The 7,582-nt window shown below is 44.9% G+C and overlaps 1 non-coding gene across 1 annotated transcript; it reads left to right on the top strand.

Annotated features, from left to right (window-relative positions):
• Window positions 1–898: 898 nt before the first annotated feature.
• TRNAR-UCG (transfer RNA arginine (anticodon UCG)) lies at window positions 899–971 on the top strand. The gene has a single exon. It is a non-coding gene; the product is annotated as a tRNA-Arg (tRNA).
• The last annotated feature ends 6,611 nt before the right edge of the window (window positions 972–7,582 follow it).

Genomic DNA, 7,582 nt, shown 5'->3' with positions numbered 1-7,582 from the left:
TGGGCTATAGAGGGACTGGTGCTATGGAATGAAAATGGAAAAAGAATCACATGGTTAGTTGTGAGAGGCCTTAGTAGGGGGGATAAATATCTATAATAAGAGATGGGATTTGGAAACTGCAGATAAGAGAGAGAACTGGTCCTGCTGGGGACTAGATGTAATTCTCTCTTGCCAGTTTATCTCGTTTTCTTTCTCTGCTTCCTTCATTGTAGCAGCACTAATTACAGGCGGGGGAAGGTGAGCCCTGCATAACTAAATTGGATTATTTTTATTGTTTCCACAGGAACCACACCATGTGGGGAATGTTTGTTCAGGAACTATGCTGTGTTTGTATTCATTTCATTCAATTGTCCACAAGAGTGATTGAGTTTTATGTCCTATAACTTTAATACCATGAAATATGCTTAAAGTACATTGATTTTAAACAGGATATGAATTTTGAAACTCCTGAGCTTCCCACTTCCTCATGTTCTGTCATTATTTTATTTAGTTGATCTCCCCTCTTGATCTCCATTCAGCTTTTAAAAAAATATAAAAGCCTAAAGGCTGTTTACAAACCCCTGGTCTCAGCCTTCCCCTCTGGTGACCATTCCCCTTCTGAGGAGTTTCATGCAGTGGTCCTTCTGTTCAGATCCTAGGAGGGAACAGGACAAGAAGGCTGGAGTGGGCAGCCATTCCCTTCTCTGGGGAACCTTCTCAACCCAAGGATGGAACCTGGGTCTCCTGCATTGCAGGCAGATTCTTTACTGTCTGAGCCACCAAGGAAGCCCCGAGCAGGCAGCAGCCCGCGGAAAATCCTGGTTGGACTTGGGATGTATGACCCTGTCCTCTGCAGCTGGAGTCAACTGTGCCACTGTCTCCAAGGCAGCTAGCTGTTCCCAGCTGCCCAGTGTGTTATAACCACGTGGCCTAATGGATAAGGCGTCTGACTTCGGATCAGAAGATTGAGGGTTCGAGTCCCTTCGTGGTGGGTTCCATTTTGTTAAAAAAAAAGAAAGTCATGCCTTAACCTGAGTTCACATTCAGGTACCACCACTTTGGGAAGTTGCTTCCCCCTTTCTGCCTCTCCGTTGTATGACTGGTACAATGGCAATGAAAATACAAAGGCCCTAACAGGGCTGATGGATTAGATGAGATAATGCCTGTAAATCCCTGAGGGAACTGCCTGAACTATAATAGTGCTTAATAAATATGACACGCTCTTCTGAATAAGGGGGAAGGGTGGGGTGGGAGTGGAGAAGGAACGTTCTTAGTGAATGTGGACAGAGTCACTACAAATTCTCTAAGCACTGTAGCATTTTTGTGGACTGTGCTGTCTCCAAGAGGGATATATAGCTTTTCATTATGTCGGAGGGCCTTCTTGGTGAAGAAGGAAATTATCTCATCCGGGTTCGCGTTCCGCGCTTGCAGCGCCTGCTGATGTTGATTTAGTTCACTTAGCAAGCCACACACCACGCTGCCGCGCTCATCGCCCTCCGCATTAGCTTATTAATCCTCGAGTTATTCCTCTACGGTTCAAGGGCATATTGGCTTTCCAGCGGAGGCACGGAGAGGGGCTCCAGCCTCTCCATTTCCACAGAAATAATAGGCTCCAGCCAGGCCGAGAGGGAGTGGCCGAGCCAGGCTCTGTTCCTCCTGCGCCCACGGCGCTTGGAGGTTTCATTTACACTGAAGACTTTTTCTCCCTGGAGCTGAGGTTTCCGTTGGAGCCATTTTATTTGTTAAGCGAGAAAGAAGCCGTGGGAATCAGAGAGCAAAAACTGGACTGGTCATCGGCTTTGGCATTTAGTCCCTCCCCTGCTGTGCCTGCTCTGTGCGTGCTTAGTCGCTCAGTGGTGTCCAACTCTTTGCGACCCATGGACTATTTAGCCTGCCGGCCTCCTCTGTTCATAGGATTCTCCGGGCAAAAATACTGGAGTGGCTTGCCATTCCCTTCTCCAGGTGATCTTCCTGACCCAGGGATGGAACCTGGGGACAAAAAATCGTAAATTTCCAGCCCTCATTTCCACCTCTATACTAGAGCATACAGGATCAGATCAGAAAGATCTCCATGTTCCCTTTCAATGCAAACACTCCAGGGTTCAAGCTTTTGGAGAGAGGAGATGGCCTCTTGCGATGGCCCTAAAATCTCATTAAATTAGAGGAAATTTTAACTTTAGAATTTTCTTTGTAATTAAGTAGTATTATGCAAGATTTGACTATGGGTCAAATGCGTCACTATGCGTCAGCAAGTAACAGTGGAATACTGCCCTGGGCATCTTTAGACCCAAACGAAGAGCAAAGCAAGCCATCAAAGAGGGTGTCTCTGCTGCACTGAGGCTGAGCATCCCATCCTGGGCTCACCCTGACCCTTTTGGCTTTATCCAGATGCGGTGGGTGGGGCTGCTTCCTGCAAAGCTTCCAGGCAGCTGCTGCCCTTGGAGCTGTGTGTCTGATGGATGCCAAAGACAGTGAGCTCATGGCACGGCTGCCTGGTCCAGTATTTGTCTCCAATGGCTCTTCTCAGCAAAGGCGCCTCTCTCAGGCAAATGTACAGATGGTTTGCTATGCTATGCTATGCTATGCTAAGTCACTTCAGTCGTGTCCGACTCTGTGCGACCCCATAGACGGCAGCCCACCAGGCTCCTCCGTCCTTGGGATTCTCCAGGCAAGAACACTGGCGTGGGTTGCCATTTCCTTCTCCAATGCATGAAAGTGAAAAGTGAAAGTGAAGTTGCTCAGTCGTGTCCAACTCTTAACTACCCCATGGACTGCAGCCTACCAGGCTCCTCTGTCCATGGGGTTTTCCAAGCATGAGTACTGGAGTGGGGTGTCATTGCCTTCTCCGACAGATGGTTTAAGGAGCACCTAGTTGAATCACCCAACTCTTCTCTGGAGTTGGCGGCTCGGCTCTACCCACGCCTGCACAGCACCCCGCAATGCCCAGGGTTATCTCTGGGAGCCACTAGTGGAAACCTATTGCTGTTTCTCACGAATGTCTCCAGAAGGCAGAAGCTCTGGAACGTGATTTGTGAGTCTGGGGTCATTATCTTACACGCTGCTTTCCTGCACTCTGGGTTTCTGAAGGAGCAGTCTCTGGGTAATTCTGTAGAGATTTAAGACTCAGTCTTTATCCCTCATGGCCCCCCGTGAAGTGGGGTGGACTCCAATTTCCCTGGCCTCCCAACAGCCAGCTCTCCTGTGAGGCCAAGTTACTTGGCTATTCAGACTGGAAAAATCTGTTTCTGAAGGAAAAAGTGAGTGAGGATGGTACTAGGAGGAGGAAACTACCTTTTGAGCTTCTTGTGTGTTGAGTACCTTATGCGTTCAGCATTCCTATTCCTACCACCATGTTAGAGAAGAGAAAACTAGAAAACAGGAGAGATGCCTTTCTTGAGACCACAAAGCTTGTAAGTGGCAAAGCTGGCTCCAAACCAGGAGGGAAGGTTCTGCAAGGGTCACCAGCTTGCAGCCCCGGAGAGACCGCAGTCTTACTCTGTGGACAGTGACTATCCTAATGCAAGGCCTGTGGGTGTCTGTTCATTTGTGCGGGTGCTCACCTCTGGAAGCATCCTCAAGCTCCTCTTTGAGATCCCTTGAGGGGGTGGTAAACCCTGCCTCTGTGCTGGAGAAGAAAAGGAGCCTGAAGATGAAGCTGCTGCTCTTCTGTGCAAAAGGGCTCCCCCATTACTCACTATGCCCCCCCAGCAAACTTTAGAATATCCCTGCAGAGTTGGGGCCAAGTGCACCAACTTCTCTGAAAAAATTCACTGGCATCTGTTGTACATCCTCTGGTCCAGTCTCTGTTTTCCCAATTTCAGATTTTTCCATAGGTCTTGATATTTTTTCCAAGTATTTTTTTTTTTTAATAATGCAAATCATTTTTTAAAAATTGGTTCTTTTACTCTAGTGGTTTGTCATTTTGACTAGTCTTTTGGCAAAGGGGGAGGGTACACCATACTGCTGGTGAGATCTTAGTTCCCCGACGAGGGCCCTGAGCAGTGACAGAGTAGAATCCTAACCACTGGACCACCAGGAATCCCCCCAAGTAGCTTTTTATTAAAGTATTATGCATATGATGGCCAAACACTCATGCACATGTGCTCACTTGCTCAGTCGTGTCTGACTGTGTGATGCCAGGGACTACATATAGCCCACCAGACTCCTCTGTTCATGGGAATTTCCCAGGCAGGAATACTGGAGTGGGTTGCCACTTCCTCCTGTAGGGGATGTTCGCGACCCAGGGATTGAACCCATGTCTCGAGTCTCCTGCATTGGCGGGAGTCACCTGGGAAGCCCTAAAATATAAATATATGCAACAGTGCTCTGGGCTTCCCTGGTGGCTCAGACAGTAAAGAATCTGCCTGCAATGCGTGAGACCTGGGTTCAATCCTTGGATTTCGAAGATCCCCTGGAGGAGGGCATGGCAACCCACTCCAGTATTCTTGCCTGGAGAATCCCATGGACAGAGGAGCCTGGAGGGCTACAGTCCATGGAGTTGCAAAGAGTCGGACATGACTGAGTGACTAAGCACACACAGCACAGCAAAAGTGCCCACATCCTAAATATGCAGCTTGATGACTTGTGTGTTAACAAACTGAACACTCTTTTATTAAACAGCACCCAACCCGCAAAACAGAACATCACTAACATCCCAGAAAGCCCTGTCTGCTCCCCATCCACAAAGGTGACACCTATCTTGACTTCATCCACCATGGGTCAGTTTTGGTTGTTTCTGCACTTTGTAAGGACACGGCAAGTCTATACAAGCAGACTAACACATATATGCTTCTCTGTGTTTGGTTTCTCCTGCTCGGCGTCATGTTTGTGAGATTTGCCCACAGCACTGAATGAAGTTGGAGGTCATTCATCCTCATTGCTATCAAGTATTCCATTGTGTGAGTACAGCAGTTTATCCCTCCATTCTTCAGTTGATGCACAACGAGTTGCCATTTGGGGGCTATTACGAGTGGTTATAAGCCTCAATTTTGAAAAAGTATTTGGTAAAGCATCACAATAGGTGCTGAGTAATTAGGATTCCAGAATTATCACCCCGTCATCAGTTTGGCTCCCCAGATGCTTGGGGTTGGCAGATGAAGTCAATGAAGACTGGGATGCCTATAGCACCAAGTTTATTTCAGAGAAGAACTGCTTTAACAAGCTTAGGTGGGAAGGAATATGGGGTCAACTCACGCCCTGAGATGTTACCAGAAAGGAGCCCGACTGCTTCTGGTGGTCAAGAATCCTGCTGGTCTCAGTCCCACAGGGAAGGCCATGTTACAACCAAAAGTCTTTGAGACAGTGAGAAACCTTATAATTAATGGTCCAGATAAATCAAGTGTCATGACACAGTTAGAGGATGGGGATCTTGAGACCTGTAGATTACATTTTGAGGTAGAACTCTGTGACCACAAATTCGGTGCTGTTCTCTGCAGTAAATATTTCAGGGAAAGCTTAGCTGCAGGTGACCTGGAATGGCCAGCATTTTAAACTACATATTTAAAGTTATGGGCATAGCTCCTAAGTAAGAGCAACATAAACAAAGGATGTTCTAAAGGTCGTTAGTCTTTGGAAGATACCAAGTTATATACCTGGCCATGTTTGGAAAAGCGAATGAAACCACCAGGAGTCAGAGAATCTGATGATACCAGTGTGGGGACAGGTACTGTAAACTGAGGCTCAGAGATGCTGGATAACTCTCTGAATCATGTACGCAACTACTGGAAACAGAAATGCATCTTTTATTTTATAAGATTTTAAAATTTTCTTGTTTAAAAAATTTGTATAAAATGTCTGAAGGTTATACTCCATTTATAGTTATTACGAAATATTGGCTATAGTCCATGTGTTGCACAATACATCCTTGTAGCCTGTCTCACACTTGTAGTCTGTATCACACCCCTCCCCTTCCCCTCCCCTTAAGGAGTGAAAAACTAGTAATCACTAGTTTTTGTAGTTTTTTGAGAAACCTCCATACTACCTTCTGCAGTCGCTATGGGTGCTGAGAAAAGGGAACCCTGTTACACTGTTGGTGGGAACGTAAATTGGTGCCATCACTGCAAAAATACAGAGTTTAAATTATTGCAGTTTTATAAATAAGCTTTTCCTTTCTTCCCTGGTTTCCACACAATTTCACAAAGTTGGTAATAGGTGTAAAATTTCTTTGACCTAATGGCATTAAAATTTTGTTTTCTGATGCTTGTTAACACATGATCATTTTGGCAAAATTAGACAATGAGAAATATATAAAGGGGAAAACAAAAAACACCCATCAGCCCACCCAGTTGGCCTCTGTTCGCATTTTGATAGACTCTTAAAGCCATCATGATTTTCACTTCTGTCTCTCATGTAGTCTATTATACAGGGTCATACTCTATAATAGCAATTTAAATCCTCTTTATTACTTACTGTCATATTGTGAATATCTTCAAAAATTATAAAGAGACTTGAAAAGCAGCATTTTTGTCTGTCATATGGATGTGTCAAATTTCTTTAACTTCTTCCATCACAGCGGAGTGCAGTACACTTCCAATTGATTTAACCAAGACATGGCTCCAGATTCAAGGCCAGAAGAATGATGCAAACTATAATGAAATCGGGTATTGTGGAATGTTGCATGTATTAGTGAGGACAGGCAGAGAAGAAGGCCTGAAAGCGCTGAATTCAGGGTAAGTAGACCTTCGTGTGTTTATACTTCTCTGTTGACCTTTCAGATGAACAGACTGCACACTAAGACTTCACATAGAAAAAGTATAAGTTTGGGGTGTATTTGAAAAGAGCAAGTAATAATGGTTGATTTTTTTGATTGTTCATTTCAATTTTGTTTTCTGTATACACATTTTATGTAGTGAATATTGTGAAACTTTGTTTTTGTTATATTAAAATACAGATAATAATACAAAAATTATGTTTGTTTTAAAACATTCCATAGTTTCATTTTTCACTCTGAAAATAGCCTACCCCTAGGTTCTTCTGAATTACTGAGGTTTTTGCTATAAGGGACCAACCTATTCAGCATATTAAAAAGCAGAGACATTACTTTGCTGACAAAGGTCCATCTTGTCAAAGCTATGGTTTTTCCAGTGGTCATGTATGGTTGTGAGAGTTGGACAATAAAGAAAGCTGAGTGCCAAAGAATTGTTGCTTTTGAACTGTGGTGTTGGTGAAGACTCTTGAAGTCCCTTGGACTCCAAGGAGATCATACTAGTCAATCCTAAAGGAAATCAGTCCTAAATATTCATTCGAAGGACTGATGCTAAAGCTGAAGCTCCAAAACTTTGGCCACCTGATGCAAAGAACTGACTCATTGGAAAAGACCCTGATGCTGGGAAAGATTGAAGGCAGGAAGAGAAAGGGATGACAGAGAATGAGATGGTTGAATGGATCACTGGACTTGAGTTTGAACAAGCTCCAGGAGTTGGTGAAGGACAGGGAAGCCTGGTGTGCTGCAGTTCATGGGGTTGCTAAGAGTCAGACTGGACTGAGCAACTGAACGACTGAACTGAACTGAACTTGCTATAAGGAAAATGTTACGATATTCTCTGTAGTAAGAGTTACAGTGGATTTCCCAGGTGGCTCAGTGGTAAAGAATCTGCCTGTTCAA

The sequence above is a fragment of the Bos javanicus genome, chromosome 20 (genome assembly GCF_032452875.1).
Source record: "Bos javanicus breed banteng chromosome 20, ARS-OSU_banteng_1.0, whole genome shotgun sequence".
NCBI classification, from domain to species: domain Eukaryota; kingdom Metazoa; phylum Chordata; class Mammalia; order Artiodactyla; family Bovidae; genus Bos; species Bos javanicus.
Note: the sequence above shows the minus strand (reverse complement) of the source record. Positions and strands in the feature narration are given on the sequence as shown.